A 25,077-nucleotide genomic window follows, 5' to 3' on the forward strand; every position below is an offset into this window, starting at 1 on the left:
TTTTTTTCGTTTTTTGAATAATATAAACTAGAGAAGAGAAGAATATATTAAAAATAGGTTATTTAAAAATTTATTTCAAAGGAAAATTAAAAAAAAAAAAAATTTATAAAAAAAAAAACAAAATTTTTTTTATAAAAAAATATTTATACCTCAGGATATAATCTAACATAACTACATATATACTATATATAAAAACAAGTATTAATAATGAAAAAATGTTGGAAAAAAAAAAGAAAGAAAAAAAAATTTAAAGAATGAAAAACAAATAAATATATTTGTATACAAACTTATAACATGTTGGTTAAATATGTATTAGATATACATACATGTATATATACATATAATATATTATATGTATATCGCACCCGTCAAAGGAAATCCTCCAAAAGTTAAAATAAAATGAACGGAAAAGTTTTTCTACATATTCAATTTTCCAAAAAAAAAAATTATTTGATCTAAATTTGGAAATTTCCCAATATTATCAACAACTCAATTTAAAATACTGGATAATATCAAAAATATTAGTTAGAAATTGTAATTTAAATACCCTAATTGCTTTTAGGTTATCCACTTGTATTTTATATTACTATTTTTCAATGTAAAAACCCCAAATTACATAAATGTTTTCAAACTTCTATTTATGAATTTAATTTAACAAATTAGTCATGCATTTTGTTTGAAACTTGGTTACGTAAATTGTTTGAAACGCTATTATTTCCTATTCATTCTTATCAAATAAAATATACAGGCACTTTTTGAATAATATTAATATATTTTTAACAGATTCTTACAAAATGTAAGACCAATTATTAAAATTTCATTAATTTCTTTTACATATAAGTAAAATGGAAAATTCCGACAAGAATTTTGTAAGATATTGTTGTACTCATTATTAAGTACCTATCTACAATTGAATAATTCGTAATAGGTAGACTAATTGAAGGACCTAATAGACTACATTATTATAAAAATTAAGAAATAAATCGTAGTAATATTGGACGAACTTGAATCAATCTAAAAAAAATTTAATTTTAACTAAAAGGAATACGGATGCGTGATGTGCAATCCCAATCAACCAAACCGAGTTTAGGTTTTTTACGTTTGATTAGGAATGTGTAATCCTAAACTAATCAATCGAAAAAGTTTTTATATTCGACGCGATTCTTAACTTTTTAAGTTTAAAAATTTCATACATTTTTTATTAAACAATGTCAAATGATTTGCTTTAATTTGCATCATTTCAAAATCTATAATAATTTATTGCCAAAAAATTTGTAAATGTATATTGTTAAAGGTGCAGTTAAAAAAATTTCTACATAACTTGTGTGTAAGAAAGACTCAAATATACTATACTTATTGTATTTTAAATATTTATAAATAAAAAATATAAACAAGTTGCCTACACATCCTTAAATCTAGAATATACTCTACTTGAATATTCTTATATAAGAGGATATTTATTTATTCTCGTTGAAATTTCAATCTATAAGTGTATATACGAGTCTGTTATTTTTATAATAATATTCTAAACGGTATAATAATAAATACGTTTTTTTTTTATTTTATAAATTTTTATTATTTTTTTTTTTTCACTTTTTTATTATTGTATATTTATTTTTGTTTTCTTTTACTCCTCTTGATTTTTCTCATAGTACAGATCGTGTTCATTATAAAGAAAATGTACAAATTCCTTTCTAAGCTTTCATTCTAGCCATATAAATTTTTACATATACGAGTATTATATAATATACATGTGCTTATATATAAAAAATAATATTTATATAATATTATGTATCTATATTTTAATATACAGATCTGCATATTTATGTTTTGGGTTGGGCTCACAAAAAAAAAAAAAAAAAATGAAAAAGAAGTGAAAAAATTAAAAAAAAAAAGAGAATCCTTGAAGCAATCGATTTTAATCAAGGCGAAAAACCAATATACGGGAAATTTTTTTTTTTATTTTTTTTTTTGTTTGTAGCAATTTCACCTTATATTTTTACCCTATATTTTTACGAAGTACTCATCTATATACTTAGTAAAATTTTTTGTTTCATTCATTTTCTTTAAAGAAAAAGAAAAAAATTAAGAAATATCAGAGGTTGGAAAAAAATTCGGGGAAAAAAATCAATATCAATGTCAAAACGAAGATGAAAACAAAAGCATAAGACAAAAAACAAAAAAAAGAAAGGATAAATGAAGTGAAAATATTTTATAACTACTCTCCTACTTATGAGAGGGTAGTAGTATAAATTGGTGTTAAAAAATTATGAAGTGTCCAATAAGTCTTCCTTTTTTCAGTCACCTCTTTTCCATCATTTTCAAATCACAATTTTTATTGATTGTGTAATTGGATTTTCTCATTTTTCTATCAAAAAAATGTTATTTATAAAACTTTGTAGGATATCGTTCTGTCGGGCCTTTTTTTATAAGGGCAATGATGTGTCAAATTGAAGACCAAACAATTTTCGCCTAATGACCTTAATAATTTAACTTTATACTATGTATTATTAAATTAGAAATATTATTTACACAGCTACAATATTATTATTTCTCGTTTTACGTTATGTACCTAAAATTTCATTTTATTTTCTATAATTAATTATAGAAAAATTAATTATAAATTTCATCAAATTAATCTTCGAAAAAAAACTCTGTAATTATTTGCAATGGTGGCAATCCTGGTCAAGAGTTTCCGTTTTCTATAATATTATATGTACTATATTGTATACACTAGTGCGCATATATATGAAAGTATATATAAAAAATTATTTTTTATCATAGAAATGAAAGGAATAAGAAAACAATATGTAACTACTTATGTACCTAGTTTGTTTTTCCTTATTTCTCCACTTTTGTCTATCAAAACAAAAATAACAAAATTACATTGTCCGGGGCAACTGAACTAAATATTACAATTTTCCATCAATATCAATAATAACAATAATAATAACGTAACAAAAAAAGAATATGAAATAAAAATGAAAAGAACAATTGTGTATTGAGAAAATTTCGGTTTAAAACTCATTAGCATTTCTGTAAAGAAAAAAACAAAAAGAAGAAAAATAATAAAAAAAATTGATTACTTTTTCCTCGCAATGAATATTTTTCATCGCTATAAGTTTTATTTTATTCCGAAGCAAAAACAAAAAAAAAAAATTTTCCGGGAAAATTCTCAATAAGTAGATTTTTTTTTTACTTTTCCTTTGATAAATTTTCATAAGGAATTTATAATTTTTTTTTGTTGTTCATTTCTTCTGGTTTCTGTATACATCTGTGTTATATAGACATTATCTAAATGCATAGATAAAGTATATTGAATTTACAAATACGTTGATTATATTAACATTATGCATATAGACACATACATATATACATACATTATAATATTAAAATATTCAAAAATATGGTATTTTGTATGTATTTATTCATAATATATTTATGGAAAACATTAAAATTGTCTGAGAAAATTTACCAAAATCTAAATTGGTGTTTTCCTTTTTAGTTTTAAATAGTACTGAAATTTTTGTATTTTTCTTCTTTTTATTTTAAGCTTCTCATCATATTACATGTATACTATATGCATCAGTAGTATCCACTTATATTATAAGCTGACATTTTAAAATTCATAAGTTGGTACATAATTCTCTTCTACAGAGCATCTGAGAAGATTTCAAAAAAATTTATTTAATAAGTATCCAATGCAGTATTGATTTTTTTAATTTTATTAGAATTAAAAATAATTTACTTAAATATGATTCCAAATCGTATAGGAAAAAACCTAACCAAAATTGCTTTTGGAGTGGACGTTTGTTCAATATGAAAATTTATAGGTATATCTTTCATCTTAAAAATCACCTAAATTCATTTACAATTTTGTAACTCTTTTATTTCGTAGCAATGTCAAAATGTCGCTAAAATGACTAATGAGGTCGCAATTACCAACACATTATTATTTAACTACTAATTTTCAATTTACTTTAAATAGCAAATATTTCAGTTATAACGAGAATTAATTTTAGGTCTGTCTCAAAATAGACAATAAAATATTTAATATCCTGTTGTTGTCAGATACAAAATTTAAAAACATTGTTTCATTTTGTTATTTCCAAAAAATTTATGAATTTACACATAACTACGATACATATGAGTAGAAAATGTTATAAAGAAATTTTTGAAGTAGAAATAAAATTAAAATTTTCATAAGTAAAAATATTTTCATTATTTACACAAAGACTAATACATATATATGCATTAAAAATTTATAAAAGGATCTCATATCAATTTTCTCTCAATTCTATTTTTTGTTTTTACTTCATATATTTTTATTGACATGAAGTGGAAGGTGATGTGATGGTAGCAAATTTCGTTTGTTGAATTTTCTGTGGAAACGTACTTCTCTGTGATAAAATTTTCCATTTAATATTTAAATTTAGGGTGTTAAAACAATGAATTTTTTCGAAATATCTGGAGTTGGAAACAGAATTATACTAGGGGCCTGATTTCACATTTTTATCATTTCAAGCAGCATATATACAACAAGAGACTAATTGCCAGAATTTGTTGAAATTTAATATGTGAATTCTGTTTGGTGCCGTAACTAATTGCTAAATATGTCAGGGAATTCGAATAATTTAAAGAGACCCTCTGTAATAAGACCGGAATTTACATTTTTCTTGGTTTGACTAAAAGCTCTTACTAGTGTCCTTAAAATTTGAATGAAGTGATTGAATAAAATTTTCATAATACTGTAAGGTGGGTTATGTGCTTACCTCATCTTATTTTTTTATCATAGATTTTTATTATTTAAAACCAATATTTTCTGGTTTTTTACAAAATGTATGTATGCACGTGTAGACTTCGTATAATAGCAGCCACATAGCAAAAATGAAAAAGAAAGAGATTTCAAAAATTTTTTTGTGGTTTTTTTTTTTTAAATAAGTACTGAAATTATTTTTTTTTTGAATTAAATTTTATACGAATAAGTGATTACCTTTATTTTTCATATTAATACCAAACGTAATTGTATTCGTTTTATATTAGCATATAAAATGTTTTCTGAGTACATTTGGGTATATTATGATTATATTAATGTATATGTATGTATTTAATTCATAATATGTTCAGGGTATGTATATGTATGACATAGCAATTACGCACAGCTCACAAGTGGTACTTAACTATTTCTTTCAGTGTACTCTACGAATTCTTATAAATTGTGGAACTATTCCAAATAAAATGATTGGTTTAAATTAAACTTAAGATTTAAAATTTGAAACTCTGCATTGTACTTCTGTGTTTAATTTAAATTTAAATTTTTATGCAAAAAACTAAGGGCGAATATAAAATATTTTAATTTTTTTTTAAAATTGAATTTTTATTCAAATTTTATTTTAAGCTACACAACAAACACAATGTTAATAACATTCATAGTGCTTTTGTAAAATTTTGCATACATATACCTCTAGTATTTAATTTAGGAAGCATTACAAATATTATGTACTATTGGCATACAATAAACATAAGTTCTGAATTACCAGAACTTAAATATTTGTTTTTTGGAAAACATATGTTTTGTTTGGAAAGTTAATAGTGATTGAAAAAAGCGACGAGTTTGAAGGACCATCAAATGCGATTTTAAAATTACGCATGGGTGAGATGCAGAACTTTCGTTATTTTTCTGAAATTTTAGTAGGAAATAATTATACGTGTTAGTCATAATGTCAAATTTTCTTCTAATTATTTTCCTGCTTATTTATACTTACCAACTTTCTAAAAGAATCTTTCAAATTTGAATAACACAATAGATTATGATTTTTCTTTTAAGTTTTTAAACATCAAAAGTATGCTGCAAAAATTATAAAAGTTATTCCTTCATAAAATTAAAAAATTTTCTTTTTACGAAGTGTTGAAAAATTTTTAGCCTACGGTATTAATAGTGGCGATGAATTTTTTTCAACAAGTTACAGAAAAGAAACCAAATCTTTGTGGGGAAAATTTTATAAACTATTTTTTTTTTATTTATTTTCTTCCAATTTTTTTGGTATTTTGGTACCAAGAATTTTACACAAAAAAAAAGGCGTAAAATCAGTTGAAAGCATTTTACAGAATCACACTTTCTGTTTTTCTTATTTTTGAGTTTACAAAGTTTTATATTCTTTCAGCTTTATACTTTTGCTCTTTAAGATTTTCTTCTGTTATGTTAGGTTATGTCAGAAAAGAAATTGATTAATTTGAAAAAAAATATTGGAATTATTGAAACTTTTGATATTTCCTTCATAGTTGCAATAATTTTGTTATAGATAAAAAAAATAATTTGAGATAAAAAAAAATATTGAAGCTTTTTTTTTAGAGTCAAGAATAATTAAAGTTCTTTTATAAAATCTGTTAATTTTTGAAACCCTTACAGAAATTTACAAGAGTAAAGAAGTTTTGAGTAATTTCTTTTAAAAAGTATTTTTTTATTATTTGCATTCATATTTCTTAAGTTTTACAAATAGCCAAAAATTAAATATTTAAAAATTAAAATCATTGTTGGTTTAGTTAATCGCATGTCTTGATCACAGTTTTTATGAAAAGTAATTGTGGTATCTTAAACTAAAAGTTTATTTGGTTTGGACTTAAAACGGCTACGCCTGTTTATTCATATGTCATATAATATTTCCTTAAAGAATAATAGATATTGTTACCTTTTTAAAAATAACTAATTATTGTGATTAAATTATAGTATCTGCACTGTTAAATATACGTATAGTCAAATACAATGTCAAAATAATATTTCCAAAATATTTAATTATGTGAAAAATAACAAACCCCTAAATTTTCTCCAGTGTAGAAAAGTAATAATTATATTCTAATAAAATATTGTAAATTATTAGAGTTTATATTGCAAAATGTAACATAAAAACATGTCATGTAATATAGAGAGTAAATATTTGAAAAATATTGATTTATCATTAATTTATGTATGAATATTATCGCAAATTACCACCTATAAGGATATCCGTGCATTCACATCGGATATTATATAAATAATTTGGCTGCTGATTCATATACCAGCAATATAATCTACATAATTATATGTATATGTAAATGTGAAAAATTCTATAAATTGTTAAGTACTTACATTGAATTTATGTAAATATATTATTTCAAATTGACAGTCATCAATAGCTTTAATATTTAATCATTGTTCAATAAATATAATTATGCATACTTACCTATGTTATGTCGATTGAAAATAATCTATTTTTATATTAAAAATATTATTTTGTGAATCTTGTCGTCATAAACTCTCTTCCATTTAGAATAATCGTAGTAGTTTAATGTTGTAATCAAATTTTAAATGAAACTTCGAATATGATTACGTGCTTGTTCTTTTGAGAACCCAATTTCATTTTACATATTTTATTAAATTTAATAAACGCAAGGAAAGTGTATGAAATTATGTTCATTATAAAGAATAATATGTATTTTGCAGAGGACGTACATATTACATTGGGTGATTATAATTAAAATGTTTCGTTTTGATATTGAGCCATAAATTTATAACAAAGGTTCAGGTGACACAATATGTATTTTCAGAAATAGGAACACAAATAATAAGTGCCTACCAAATTTTGCATATGAATTTTTTTTTTTCATGGACATTTCCGTAAATCGATTGTTTTCTCTGTGTGAGTTTGCGTTCTAATTATGCACTCAGAATAAAAAATTTTTCAAAAAAAAAAATGCTTTGATATTTTCATTATTGAAACTGGGTTACAAAAATATTCCCTATGGAAATTAATATAAAATAGATTTTCACAAAATTCCTGGAATTTTTTAACAAAGCCTTTTCGAAAGCAAAATTAGTTTTTATTATTATTTCTATTATTGTTTATATCATTGCCAATCTATTGAAAATGACGGGAAATTACATACATACTCAAAAATTTCTGTGGTTTTCAAAGTAGTTCAAGTTCATTTTAAACAAAATTGAAATATTGAACAGTTTTAAGTTTAAAGTAATAAAAAATTTGAATAACTAATCCCATTTTTTTTCTAGTTTATTTATTTTCTTATCCAAGTTTACAAGTTTTAATTACAAGATCATTGCTTTGGAAATAAAAGAGTTTTAAAACTTCAATTACACTTACGGCTGGTTACTTTAATTTTATAATACGAAGGCAATCTTAAATTTTAAAAAAGAAAGAAATTTTACTAAATTTACGCAAACAATTTTGTAATTTAGATTAATTATGAGAAATTATGAGAAAAATAGAAAGAGAAGACCAAATATAATTGTTGCAGAATAAATTTTTCCTCATGATTATTCACCCAGCTTCAAAGATAACTTTTTTTAGATAATAAATTTTACTAATTAGCACTAAACTTTTAGCAATATTTGACCGCTTAACAAAATGGATATCAACTTTTTATCTTTTTTTTTAACCTCAAATGTCTTAAAAAAAAATAAATTGGTAAAATTTTCTTTTTTTATTTTCTGTTAAAAAATAATAAATTTTATTTTTTTTTTGCACTTCTTGTTATTTTATTCACCATAAAAATAAAAAAAGAAAATTTACGATACTAATTGGTCATTTTTCTATTTTTTTTTTCTTTCCAGGAACGAACAGGTATATCAACCAATTTACGTGACTTTAATTAAATTAAATTTTCAAGAGTTAAATAACTTTTTCATGGTAAGAAAAAACAAAAGAAAAAAATTCTATAATAATTATTTATTGTAAAAAAAAAAAAAAGAAAAAACAAAAACCTAATTAACCTTAGCTTAACATGGGTCAGTATTGTAGGCATTTTATTTTATTTTTTCAAATTTTTTTTACTGCTTTTTAGCTCAAAGCCAATTTTATAAAACAAATGATCATATTGTTTTTACAAGGAATCGATATATCTTTATCATAATGATTAATTCCCATGTTATTTTAATATCATATAGAGGATAAGCATCTTCATTGTATACTTACTCATTTTAATTTATTAGATTTTTATTAGATTTTTCATTTTATATAGAACCAAAACCACATATTGTAATTATACCTATTTATGCTATATGAACTGATTAAAATTTTCGATTAAAATATTGGCATTTTTATATTGTATATAAAATTAATAAATTAAGTCCTAAATAATTTAAGAGACTTATTTACACAGAGATTATATTTATAAAAATTGTGTATAGGTTTTTATAAATAATAAAAAATTAATATAAGACATTCGAAAATGAATTTGAAATAAAATAAAATTTGTACTACAAAAAAAATAATTACAAAACATAGAGCATTTTATATAATGAAATATATATATGTACGTATATAAATTTAGCACAATAAAATTTAAAGAAATAAATAAAATTCAAAGTAAATTTTATGCCAAAATTTCCCACGACTAGGATAATAACTTTTTTAAATAACAATTTAAATATGTAATATTTTTTTTGAGTTCACCACCAAATCTTGTTACAATTAAATTTACTTCCATACTTTTCATTACTCAAAGCAATAAACAACTTTTATTTTTGAAATCTTGTCCACCAAAAATGTTTCTTTAACAGTTTAAAAATTCTTCTTAAAAATCATTTTATTTTACCTTTGTTCGTACATTATTTTTCACCAACGCGTGATAATGCCAAATTTTGTTTTGACATAAAATACATATCAAATCCAAGGGTATGCTCTTAATTTATAAATTCTAAATAATATGATATTATTATCCTTGTTCAAGTTTTTCACTTGAATTTTTCAAAATGCAAAAGTTGAAATGTTAATAAAGAACAGTTTAACATTAATTTCTAACAAATTTTTCATGAGAATTTAATTTCAATAACCACACATAATCTGTCAATTTTCGTAATAAGATTCTATAATCAAATCATTACTGTACATGCTTATATTGAATGTATAAAATTTCACTTGAAAAAAATATGAAAATAATTTTGTTCGCAAACAAAGAATTTTTTAACCTGTGTAAAGGTCTATTAACAGCCTACTCAAATATTAAAGAAAAACGAATACACAACTGACCATAGGTTAAAGTAATAAATTATATGACTACCACAAAAACAACTGAATTAACACATTCACACATATATACACGAAATATGTACATACATACATACATAACGTACTTATATCGAGAACAGATCGTTAACTAAAAATGTAATTAATTTGAAAGTTTATTTTTGGTTCATCGTCCATCAATCTAAAGGAACACGAAATTTGAAATACATTTTTTTTTTTCGCCATTTTTTATCAATAATTTGTTTTTATTTATTTTTTTTTTCGTTCGGTTTATTGTAAATACCCAAAAATTACAAATAACAACGGTGTTAAGATAACAATAAAAGGTGTTATTTGATAGACAGCTTAACTATTGTATTTCCTTTTTGTTGTGTTTTTCTTGTAATTTTTCTTTTTTCATACAAATTTTTATTTTTCGTTTTTTCCTCTCTTCACCTATTTTTGCTTTTTCTCTTCTATTTATGAAATATTTCTAATAATTTCCAAAAAAAAACCGAACTACAAACAAAAACCGAATATTTTTTTTTTTGACCAACAAAACAAGAAAACTGAAAAATTTGAGACTAAGTGATGAAATTATGATAGCAAAATAATGACGGAAGAAATTTAAACAAAAAATTTAAGGAAACAAAAAGTATATTGAAAATTTCCTATCAAAATATTAATTTAATGGATTTATTGGGCGATAATAAAAATATGACAACGAGCACACGTTTTTAAAGATCAAAATTTTGTTGTCACAATATCAAATTTGACTAATCGAATTAGCAATTAAGAATTATTTTATTTTTATTACTTTTCAGATGTCTGATTAATTTGCGAAAGAATTGTCTATACATACATAGAATATTATTTTATAATAGCAATGTTGGTAATGATGTTGTATTGGTATATATTATATAAATACACATACATAATAATATCGAAAAATTGAATTTATTCGGAAATTCTGCTTGTAGTTTTAAAATGTTACATGACTTTTAATTTTATTTTTTTAATTTAATAATATTAGATTGTGCTTTAACTAATTTATTATAGTTTTGTTTTTATATAAAATGATTACTGTCTAGTTAACTGCACTGTTTTATTAAATTCACTTCCTCAATATTTCTTCTTTCGCTCAATCTTCCGCTCAAGAGCATTTAAATTATTTTAAAAATTCTATTTTTTAAAAATTGGAAAATCTTTTTTCTAAAAAAATGTGCCTATTAGTTTCACTCTGTCTGTTCGTCTGTTAACGAAATTTCTATAGATAAAAATATAAAATAATAAAACTTAGCGAAACAATTTTAAAACTCCGTAAATGCAATCAGGACTTGCTCTTTCTACCATATAAAAACCTGTGAACAAAAATGTCAAGCTACAGAGTTGGTGCTACTAATTTTCGGTAGTGCAGATAGGCAGGTTTATTGGAACAAATTATTTTGTAACTTTTTTTTTCTTCGACGTTTTTGGCTTTATCAAACTTTAATAAAAGTCGATTTGTAACACTGAACGTCCTCTTAATGTGTATGTGTTATCTTTCTCAATGACTTAACTATGTATATCAGTTATCAAGACATTAGTAATGACAAGCTTAATAGTAGAATACTTAACTTTTCAAAATTTCCCCTAAATTTATGCAAAACCATATTGTAATTGCAATATTACGAATTTATTTGAATTAAAGCTCTAGATTGAAGTTATTTTGAAAGAGAAATGTGCCATTCTAAAGGCCATAGGTTTGTTCGACTGTTGTTTATATTTAATTCGAAGTAGAACGGATTTATATGAAAATTTGCACACATTATACACATATACATGCGTTGATAGCTATGGTAAATTTAAATACGTGTTATATAAAATTGCATTAAAGTTCACTTGTGAAAATCTTTAATATTTTCATATAAAATAGCTATGGTTTTTTCTTTTTATTTTTTTTTTATGTTTCTAATATTATTGTTTGCATGATAAGTTGCATAAATGTACCTACAGCTAAACAAACAAGTATAATGTATAATATTATTCATATAAAAATTTCATATGCAAATTCTCACAAACAATGTAATACATTTACTGAATCTACATATATATATATATATATACACGTCATGAATTTTACCTTAATTTATGCACATTATATACTGTTTTTTTTAACCCTAATAACACAGTCTGTCTTTATAATAGGTGGCATAAAAACTAGATATACATAAAAATTTCCAAATTCTACACATAATATAAAATATAATATAATGTATATAATATACGTTGAATATAAAAGGAAACATTTTTCCTTACATACTCACACATAATTCCCACTTTGAATATTAGAAGCGTTAATGCAAAATATATAAATATGTAATAACAGTAAAGAAAAAAAAATAATTTAATAATTTCGCAAAAGTAAATTTGAAAAATATTTAAATTTTTACTCATTATACCCACATTTAATATTATATATTATTACGTATATAATATATGAATAGATACCATGCATATGTGTATAGTATACGTCAAATATGATGCACATTGCGTATTGCAAATGCAAAATCACGAATAGCTTTTTCATCACGGTATAAATTCAAAATATTTGAAAAGGAAAAAATAAAAAACTCCAAAATAAATTCTATTTAACTCTTCATCATCCAACATATTTTGCGGTAAGGACATATGTATATATACATTTCGTATGCATATAGCAACATATACACATTATACAATCCTCTATACAATTATACTCGAATATTGCTATTATTTGCTATGTTTGTATGTGAAAATGAAAATGCTTTCATTATTATTAGAATGAATAAAGCGTTAAATTGAAAATATTTTGTTGAATTTTTTTTTTTGGAATTCTTGGTACTAAAAAAAAATATTTTATTTTAAATTAAAATTAAATATTAACTTTTTTATTTGATTGCTGCACTTTTTGAAGCACAATATAGAAGTGAAGTTTCGTTAGAAAATGAAAATTAAATTTAAGAGTTATTTTTTTTTTCATTATATTAATTTAGGGTTGAATAAATCAGTTGAAAATCTGTACATTAAGAAATTAATGCTAAAAAAAAAGTTAAAGTGATGAAAATTTCAATTTTAAAGGAGAAAAAATTAAAGTTGTAAAAGTGTTTTTAAGTAATTGAACATTAAAAACAAATTTTTATACGTTTAATAGAAAATGGTCTACAGTATTGGGAAAGGTGGGTTATTAAAAACAATATTTACTTTGTAATAAAATTAAAAATTTTTTATTACATCAAAATTTTTATACAAGTTGTAAAAACCAAACAAAAAAATAACAAAATCTAATTTTTGATAAAACAAAAAATTTAAGTACTTAAATATTTTTTTAAGAGCTCACGATATTTGCTTGTTTCTATAAGATTGCATGTTGGAATTCAGATATTAAAAGTAAAATTAGTTTACTTTAGTTTTTACATTAATAATGTAGTTTTTTTTTTGTAATAATATTTTTTAAGTTCACCTGAAAATTTAATAGACTTTTTACGGCCCTTGTATTTTTGCCCGTATACTGAAATTAATTTCGATTTAAAAATAATTTTCTAAATCAGTCGATAATTTTGTCAATCAAAATAAAAATTGTGATAATCAGTCTTTGTATAACTTAATTTTATTATGCATACCCACACCAATTGATTATTTGGACTTTGATTGCAAATTAAGTATATTATGTGTATTATTACATTCATTAGACCTCTTAAAATTATAAAAATTAAAGTAAAGTGAAGAGTTAAAAATAGAAACTTAATTTAGTATTTTTTACATGGGAGTTTAAATCTTTAAGTTTTAATTCTTACGAAAATACAAAGACAATTTTGACTATTTTTAGAAAATATTAAAAAAAAAATTTTTCAATTTATTATTTAGGAATTAAATAAAATTAGCATTGAATTTTCAACAAAAAGTTTGAGCTAAAAATATTTTTTGTTCATAATTTCCCGAAATTAACAGTAATTATAGATATTTTCGTATTTGATATGCATAATTTTGTTAGTTTTCTGTATAAATTCTTAGTTTGTATGCACTTTGTTGTCACAAATCGTACCGTACTTATGATAAATAGTATTCTTACGCTAATATTTTATATGATCTTGAAATATGTTAAAATTTTAGAAAATAAAAATAAATATTAATGGATTAAAATGATGCCAGAATTAATGTTTTAATTTCAAATTATAACTTGTCGGACAATAAAATAGAAACTTATGTATAAATTCATGTACAACTCATAATAAATGAATTGTTTAAAATTTTTAAACAAAAGAAATGTAATTAAAAATTTAGTCAGTTTTACATAAATTAGCATAGAACATGATTAGGCCCTGAAATAAAGAAATTCATACATACATGTAGGTGCTATATATAAATTACCTTCTTACTCATAAAATAATAATTTTCTTTTGAAAATTAATTTTTCAATTTTCGTGCATCTAACAATTAATAATGCTTATATACATACATGCAATTGTTCAGTGTAAAACTGTTGTAAAGCATATTTAAGTATTCAATAATCTTTTTCTTTGTGTTTTATAACAGAAAGCCTCTATACACTCAACGAATACAGTTTCATTTGAAAATAAATAATAATTATGAATGGAATATTATAGACCATCATTAACCATCCCACTATTAAAATGATTTTAGTATACATATTAAAATTTTTCTTCTTGATTGTATTGATTGCTTTAATTTATTGACTTAAAGTATTTTACTATAAGATACTGGACAACCTTAATATTTTATAAGTCTATTATATAAGTCATTTGAAATGTGATTTACAATCAACTTTTCATTCTTATATACGCACTTAAAATGTCTATAAAAATTTTTCCCTAATAATATTTTAGTGTTATACGTATAACATATTGTAATATGTAAGTAGCCAATATAAAATATGTGTAATTCTTTTAACCATTTTTCTTTTTAACGTCATAATCTACTAGTAGAATGTGTACATATATTTATACACGTATAAAAGCTAAAACTTAGTTTGTTCAGAAAATTTTTTACGATACTTAAAAAGCAATAAATAATTTTGCTATTTTCTAAGTTGATTTTGTTGTTTCGGTTATTCTTATTTTTTTTTGTTGTTTATTGTGCGTCTTATTCTGTAAAATAACAAAGCGTTATACTTACTAACTTACAATACACATTCATTTATTTGTTATTAAATACAATATGGTACACACTGTATAATCGTTAAGGAAGTGTAATGTTTTATAGGCGTAAAATCAATACACAACGTAAATTATTATTTTGTGATTTTTAAATACATTGAAATAAATTACAAAATAAAATAAAGAAAACGTTTATTTTATGAGAAATTGGCATGAAAAAGTTTTTACTAAATGAATGAGGGAAAGAAAATAGAATTTTGTAAAAATGTCATTAGTCATATTTATTTACTATAAGATGATGCTGTTGGAATTACATGTAGTTAGTTCAAAATTAACTAAAAAAAACTTACGGTCAAAAATATAGTAGCAATATGGAAATTATATAGCAATTAAAATACGGTCTAAAATATAGTAGCAATATAGAAGGCATTAATTTGAAAATTTAAAAAAAAAAATAATTTATATTCTCTCATTTATAACGTAATTTTTTTTTAAAATCTACTGAACAAATTATGTAACTATGGTAGTCTTCTATCTTCTTAAATATTCAACTTTATATCTCAAATTTATTTATATTCCTATTTGTGAGAAACCCAAATAGAGATTTAAAAATTTCTTTATAAGTTAAAAGAGGGAAGAGTTAACAATTTCTTATGAACTCAAAATTCAAATATTTTTAATTGAAAGAAGTTTTTGGAAACTTTTGAAATTGTAAATGCCTTAAAATTACCAAGAAAGAGCAATGAAATGCAGACGCAAGTATTTACACTAGTTAACGTATCTAGACACTATAGTTACATTATGAAAATAATGAAGCAAGTGAAAAAATATGAAGTGCTTTCCAAAAATATGGGTACATAACATCTTTCATTAAAGAATTACATTAAATCAATTTATTTATTAAAGATTGCATCTCGAATTTTTGGATTACAGCACACTTTATAAACTGAAAAGGTATACTTAAGATTTTTTTTCCTTTTCCACTCTTAAGGGGTAGCATAGGGTTAGCTCATAATATCATAGATTCATGCCTTAGTTTCATCACATTATAATGTTCACTGTTTATTTTTCTTGGTTTTATTATTTTTTTCTCTTTTTTTAATATCGAATATTATAAATATATAACAAGTATTTTCTATTAAGTTTTAATAATATTGAGTATAATTTTTATAGTTTGACCCCGAGACCCTTCGATTAAAGGACGGGTGCTAAAACCACTGCACTGGATTAAATCAACATTGCCACTAGATGGAAAATAAATATTTAAAGCCTATTGAAGCTCAATTTAAATATCTTCTGAATATTATCTTGTAGTTTTAATAAGACCAATATCGTTTTACTAACCAACAAATGCATTAAAAATTAAAGTATAAATTTACTTTAAATTGAATTTTTTCAATTTTAAGGTTTTTCTTAAAATAATTTTCAAATTTAAATGGATAAAGAGCAAAATTATGAACACAAATTTAAAGTTTTAAAGAAACTTCAAAGTCGTTTTTATATCAAAAACAAAAAAATAATGAAAAAACAACTTATGATGTAAGTACAATATCAAAAAGGATATTTTTGTATCATTATTCTGAAAATTTTTGTATAGAAAAATAATTTTGAAAAGAAAATTCATAACAACTTTTTTTATTTAAATTTTTGTTGGAAAATTTTATAATTAGGATTTACGTACTAATTTTAAGGAAAAAGAAAAGAAAAAGAAAAATTCGTAACACATCTTTAGAATTGTATAAAATTATATTCATAAAAAAATAAAAAGAAAAAATTAAGAATATCTTAAAAGTTTCAAGAACTAAATGGGGGTAAATGACACCGAATTTTTAATTTTTTCTATATTTTTTTTTTCTCACAACAAAGTCAAATAAGAAACGTAAGTCCTGCAGGCATCAACACCAAAAATTTTTTTTCGCCAGTATTGCATACAATAAAGAAGGTTATGTGATGGTATCAAATTTCGAGTGTGGAGTTTTCGGCGGGACGTATAGGTCTGTCTGTATATCGTTTCGTCTGTACACGCGTGTATTTCGACTGAACCAATTTTGATGAAATTTTGTATGTGGATTTATTTTGGTCTATTTTACATTTTTAGCCAAATCAGGAGTTTGAAACCGAACTAGAGGCTGATTTTATACTCGCTCCCATATTTGCGGGAATATAATCGATAAAATTTAATATTTGAGTTTTTGTTGTTAACAAAACTAACTGGGATCTTTTCAGGAAATTGGAATTGCATAAAGCAAAACTTTATTAAGATTCCAATTTACATTTTTCGAGGAATGTTAATTAAAAGTTTGCTATCTTAATTAAAATTGGAAAAAAAATTTTTGAAAGGTATTTTCAAAATCTTATGAAAAACTTTTGTTAAAGTAGACAATAAGTATTACGGTTAGTTATGTGCTGATCACATCAGATTTTTTCCTTTTTTTCTTTTTCATTTACCTATAGTACACTGTTTTGTTGGTGTTCCACAAAAACCTAACTTATATTTTTGTATATTTATACATATGTAGGTACATAAAGTTATAAAACATTAATATTTATTAAAAAGTCTATCCCAAATTAATTTAAAAAAACCGAAATAAAAAAAAATATTTCGTTGACTCAGTAAACTTCTTGACTACTTTAAATATTATTAAATCGAAATTATGAAAATTTGATGACATTCGATTTTATTTAACATTATGCGTACATAATATTAAAAAATAAATATTGCTTCTTTATTTAATTTCAAAAAGAGGCACTTAAAAATAACAATTTTAAAGTTAAGCCGCATACAATTTATACAATAGCCGCATTAATATATTTTAACGCAATTTATCAGTTTTTCATGTTTGAGAATGCACCATTAGTCGGATGCAATAATTATCGTAAAACGTGTTATACAACAATGAAAAGTTTTGCTTTTAATGAAAACTTAATATCTTAGTTAATTGGAATGGCCGTAAAGGTGACACTATTTAATAATTATAAAATCACCTCATATTTGTAATAAGTAATCAATTTATAAGTATAATTTTATTTCGTAAAAATGTTTGATTATATTCCAACATAATATTTAAATATTACAGAAAACAGCAATAACTTAATTTCTAAATTTACTAATTGTCCTTAATCTAATTATAACTTTTGTATTATAAATGGAAACGTAATATACGTATAAGCCTCCAAAAACAAGGAAAAAGAACATCTATATACCTACATTCTTAGTGGTATGAAAAGAAACTTTTTGTGTGACTAACTTTTGGCTTGTTGAACAAGTTTGAAAAAAAAAAAAACTTTTTTCAAAATTGCTTTTCAAACTAAAAGGAACGAAGTCTAATTTGAATTTTTAAAGTTAAAGTTAGAAATTAAGAACGAAAATAATATACTTTTATGAATTAAACATGATGATCTTCATCTTGATGCTTGAAATTTTGTAAAGAAAAAAAAATTATGCAAAATGATACTTTTTTTTTTTTTTTTTGTGTGTGCTTTTTTTAATATTTGTCAAAATTATTAAAAACCATAAAAATTATATCGTAAAAAAAAGTTATATTTATTGCTCAAACTTTGAAATATTAGTGTAGGTTGTGTATATACCGTAATAATATGATACAAAATATTTAAAAATAAAATTATTGTGAAAAATCGCCATCGTGTCGTCATTAACATTTTAAATTTTTAAAAAATTTATTATTTAATTTCAATATTCCAGAAAATAATATTTAATAACCTTGTATAATATTAAAATATTCAGTAAAAAATCTTTAAATGTTTAAATTAAAATTTTAGAACTTATATACTAAGTAATTATAGTGGAAAATATAATTGGTTCATCAAGAAACGAATATGTAATGTAAAGGACCCTTACATTAAAAATTATTCGTGATCAAAGAAAAATAATATCATTAACTCATTGTTAGTTTATTTAACTGTCGATTGTATTAAAATTATAGCATATGTTAACTGCGAACGAATTTTGCTTTCAACTGTTATGCACTTTCAACATTTAAGGTGCACTGCAATAAATTTTACACATCTTATTTAATTTTTTAATGTCTCCAATATACTTTTATAGAATTTTAATAGGAATAATTATTTTCTTTCATTGGAATTTGTATAGTCATCAGTGGTAGAATAAATTAATGGTAAATCACTAGTCACTTTCAGTTTATAGGCTCTTAGTGTTAGGTTTACAATTTAACAATATAATTTAAATAATTTAAGCATTTTAAACTTTAGCAAATATTTTGTGGTCAAAATTTAAACTTAAGTACATACTTATATGCGTTTAAAAAAAAACTATTGACATTTTCGTTGATGCATTCATTTTGTAATTAAAAAATAATGATTTGTATTAATTTAAGAGCGAAAAATGAAAACCATTAAAAAAATTTTTTTTCATATAAGTATTTTTTTTTGATTTTATACTTAAAACCACTAGTCGACCCAAATTTAACTACTTCACTAATACTTTATTTATTAAAAAAATATAAAAGTGTACACATAGGAAAAATATTTTTATTTTAATATTAAATTTTAATTTTTCATAATTTTAAATTGATTTGAAAACACCAAAAAAAAAAATAATAAAATAAAATTAATTTAATTCGAATATTTCATCTCGGTTTATTCAAATTTTCAAATGACACATGAATAACTAAAAATATTAAAAAATTTCATTTTGTGGTTTTTGAAATAAGTATGTACAAACTATGTACAATATAACCGTAGGTATGTGCGGACAGTACAATAAATTTAATCGATTTCTAATTTTATTTTGTAAAGCATAAGCTTGTATGTATGTATGTATGTATATATATGTATCTGTGTACAAGATATATGCATTTATAATGAATTATTTTTTTACAAAACGGATACATATAGAATTTTATGCAGTAATATTTGTATAATATTTGAAATTTAAATATTTAAAATTGAAAATGTAAAAATAAAATAAAAGTTAATTTCATTATTTGAAATTTAATTTGCTTTATAACAAGATTTATTCATGTATTATAATTATAAAATTTTTGAACCAAATCATTCTAAAAATCATATAAATTCATTCACTGATGACATATTATCTAAATTATAATTTTATTATTTATTTATTCATCACTATTTTAATTACAATCGTAATTTGTATATATAGTGATTATTAAATTTGTAATAATCTCGAAATTTTAAAGGATTATGAAATGATTGTCAAACACAATAAAATCAATTTCATTCTTTGTGATTTCATATATGATTTTCGAGGAAACGACAGGAATAGCACTCCACAAGCTCGTAAACTATATCTGCTGAAAATATCAACTTTATTCAAAGTTTCTTGTGGAAAGGTATTGTAAGCGATTCGGTTTTAAATACTTAATATAAATAGTAGTTTGGAAAATTACATTAAGAGTTTCAATAACCCTAAAACTATATATAAATTAACTCTTCTGAATTTAAATAATATTTACATATGTTCATATATATGACGGTATATATGACGGTATAATAAAGCATTGAATTAAGTCTGCATAATATAATTATATTATTTTATCTTGTAAAAATATTACTTGAGGGAGCTATACCGAGAAACTAAAGTAAAATTGCTTCCAATTAAATATGAAGTTATATTTTTAAAATTTTATCTTGTTGAATATATTTATTTACTTACTTGTTTGATTTGAATCAAAAAATCCGGCAACATGAAAACTTATCGAATTGATCTATTCGAAGAACTCATATCTAATTCTTTTCCAAATATTGAAGGTTGTAGTCACTGTAACAGTGCAAACTATTATTATGCAAAATTCAATATCAATCCATTATTCTTGTTAAATTATTTTTCAACAGTAGCTATTAGCATCCAATTGAATTCCGCATAGTACATTTTATATAGCCGCATATATTGTAATCATCTCATGATGCAGATAATTTTCATAAAATAGATAATTATTTTTAAAAATCATAATAACACAAAAACTTTCATTAATAATTTATTGTGTTATGTGAGTAAAATCACCTTGAATTCAATTTAAAATCATTCAATACTGCAATAAATGTACTAATATTGTACTAATGCAATTGCAAAAAAAATATTTTTTTTTTAATTAAACATATGTATAAATGAACAAGCATATAGTATGAAAAATTTTAATTATATGAGCGTGTAAAAGTGCTTATTGATAAGGATACCACCGCACTCATACCATATGCATTTTAAAATAAATTTTTGATGAATTGAAAATTTGATTGATAACAGTTGATTGATGAAGTTTTGCTGAGAACCTATAAGTATATGTAATAAGTTGTAGATCATTCTTGTTGTAATAAATAATTATACTTAAAAGTTAAATTCACATAGCGTATTTTCCCAATTTTCATATTTACGTGAATATTTTATTAAAGTGTAACATGGTTATTGGATATCTATTACAATTTGCTTCTGTATAGAGCCCAATATTCATACATATTAAAAAATAATATGTAAAGTAGTTAATCTATAGGTTTTCACATATTTTTACTTTAAAATTTGTCTTAAAATAGTGAAGTTGACTCCTCGCACGAGGGAGGATATTCAAATATATTCACAATAAAATTTTAAACCAAATAAAAAAATATTTAAAAGTGTTTGCGAAATTTTTTAGATCTTTTTCACAATTTTTAAAACAAACATTTTCCTTTAGAAATTTAAATGATTAGTAGGTCTAAGCATATAATAAGTAATAATACTTTATTACAAAAGAGCTTATTTCACATGAAGCTTGAGATGCACCGCTGATCAATTTTGTTGCGACTATTATAGTTTTAGAAAAAGGAATGATTGCTCTTACATTAAAGGAAAATTGTTTCATTCACGAAAACTTACGAAAATAGAAAATACAATAAATTTGAAGGTTTTTTAAGGTATCCTAAATTTGTTTATAGCTGTTTATGATAAAAGAAGAATGACTGCAATAGCTGACATAATTCGAATAACAAGCAAGTATATGTATTGCTTCATCAAAATACTCCAACAATTTGTTAAGTTCTTATTCCTTTTGTTCAATTTTCAAGTATTGATTGTTCTTACATTTAAAATATTAAATGAACATGAATGGTTGAACATTTGTATTTAAATATACACAGGTAATTTGTATATTTAGGTACTTATTAAGTTAATAATTTAATATATTGAAAACAAGTTTTAAATATGCATATATGTACGCAGGTAAATTTTTTATCTTTATCATTTGATCAGGTCTTCCAATATTACGTTTGTGCGCAAGAGATAAAATGATCATATAAGAATGTTGTTCAAAGTGTTTTGAAAATTATTAAAGATTTCATAAAATTTTTTTTTTTATTTTTACTATTTTTTTATAGTAGATAGGTAAATGTATATGAAAGATATTTTAATTTCGAATTAATTAAAACAAAAATGACTATAACATTTTTGTTTTTCATAAAGCAACAGCTGAACACTAACTTAAGATATGCAATGTAAGAGTATAAAAGAAAAATTTCAAATTGATAACAGTTAATAGAGTTGATATTTAAAATTTTCGAAATTTGATCATGATCAATGATGATGATGTTGGTGATGATAGTGATGATGAAGATCAACACAGTTGATAATGTTAATTATTTTGTCGACTATCAATATACTGCTGATGGAAATGCTATAAATGATAAGCTTTACAGACTTCATGTTATGATGGTCGTTATGATTGTTATGATGATGACAATGATGATGATAATTTTAGTGATCAATAGTATTGATAAAGTTGATATGCATAAATTTAATAATTTGTCATGTAAAATGTCTTTTCAGTCGCTCTTTTCTTTTAAAATTTCATTTCTTTTTTTTTTTTGTAATAATTATGGCATTCATTCAAGTTGTAGCGATTAAAGATCTTATGGTTAAGATAAAGCAACATATTTTTGTAAGAAGTTGTTATTCTTTGAAAAATTTAAATTTCGAATATACACACATTTCAAAAAAATTTATAAGTTATTTAATTTTTATAAATATAATAATATCTCGATTTTTTTTATATTGTTATAATATTTTGTAAAAAATTTGTTGGCCTACATTTAATTGTTAAATCATTGTTTTTGTAGGTACAAATGTATGTAATTTTGAATAGTGTGATACAGAAATTTCAACAACAATTGAATTTTTTCTTTGATTTCCAATTAAGATATATAGAGAAAAAATTTTGGATCTCTTTATGTTTTTTTTTTTCTTCTAAATTTCTTAAAAACATAATGTTTTCAATTCACGTACATACATCTTGTCTTAGGTGTTTTTAATTTTTTACATAACTTTTAATCATTACTCATATTTTTCTTTCTTCTTAACTAGCTTTATTGTAACTCAACTTATTTCGAAAATTGAATTGTCATTTTTCATATTTTAATGATTTAATTTCATATTTTTGTTAACAACTACAAAATAACGTGTAATATGATCTTTTGATGATAAATATTATTTGACATTGTAATAAAGTAGCTGATTTATTAAGTGTGCCCATATTATATAAAAATTTTATTATACTTCATATACACAATCCCATACAAAATATGTATAGCTATAAATATTATGTATACTCGTAGTAAGTAGTTTTATAATTGAAAATTAAGTACATTTTGACAAAGTACTTGAGATTAATTTTTTTCAGAGCTTAAATACTATTGAAAACTGTTTTATGTGTTGTATACAAGTACTTATAAAATAAAGAGATGATTGTGACATCGAATTTAATATAACATTAAAATAATAAATAAGAAACAAAATATTTTCACATTTAACACGATTTACCTTGATATCTACGTATTTATATTACCCATTTTTATAGTTTCATACTATAATTGAAATTATTGTTGATATATTTTAACAAAAATATTATTAAATGAAGTGTAATTTTGATTTCAAGGAAAAGATTTAAGTGTATTTTGATTGTATGTTTTTTTAATGCTTAATTGAATACTCATAAATTATATTATGAATTTAAAATGGCTTTTTGATTTTCAAAAAAAGTTAAAAAAATCTTAATAAGTTTTCCATATATTAATCAAATAATATTTATAATAATAAGAATAATAAGATGTTTGTGTATATATAATATGTTATATTATTATACATAATGAATAAAATAAATATTATTATTGTGACAATTCAAAATTATTATAAAATCAATTCTCAACAAATTGAAATAAGTATATACGCCAGAAATTATTATGCATTTTTATTGACACACATGTACATATATTATAGAATATGAAATAAAAATGGCGATATTTTTAATATGATAATTATTTGTGTTATGTACTTGTAACAATGAAAAAATTACACAAATAAAAAAAGTATATAATCATAAAAATGTTAAAATTATACATAAAAATATTGAATATTAAGTTAGAAAATTTATTAGCCATTTTGCTTAAATAATAAAAATATTTTTTTTTTGTATCTTGTCATTATAATGCTAACAATTTATACTTTATTGATAGACAAAGAGTGTTGTTTTAAAATGCCTTTGAATGTGAAAAAATTCGAATTTGACGGAAAATTAACTTTGGAAATTGTTAATATTTTTTATAACATAATCAAGTACATTCAAGCATACACGAGAGTTTTATATTTAGTTGAATAAAAAAAAATATTAAAATAAGAATAGTTGAGTTGGAAGAAAAAAAAATGTTTATAAAGCTTTCAATTTGGAATTTTTTAAATCTCTAAACTATTTTAAAAATGAAATGTTTATTCTTATTAAATTGCTCTAACAACGTAATTTAGAAATACTGCTCATTTCTTTATAGAATATTTTAAGCTCTAAGAATGCAAACCAAAACTATCTATTAAGAGTTTGGTAATATTTTTAATTTTAGTTGAAAATTCGAGGTCTTCATTATTTAGTTTACATTTTATTAAAATATTCTAAAACTCCCATAAGACCCAATATAATTCATAAAAA

The sequence above is a fragment of the Condylostylus longicornis genome, unplaced genomic scaffold (genome assembly GCF_029603195.1).
Source record: "Condylostylus longicornis isolate FDR11 unplaced genomic scaffold, ASM2960319v2 ptg000004l, whole genome shotgun sequence".
NCBI lineage: Eukaryota > Metazoa > Arthropoda > Insecta > Diptera > Dolichopodidae > Condylostylus > Condylostylus longicornis.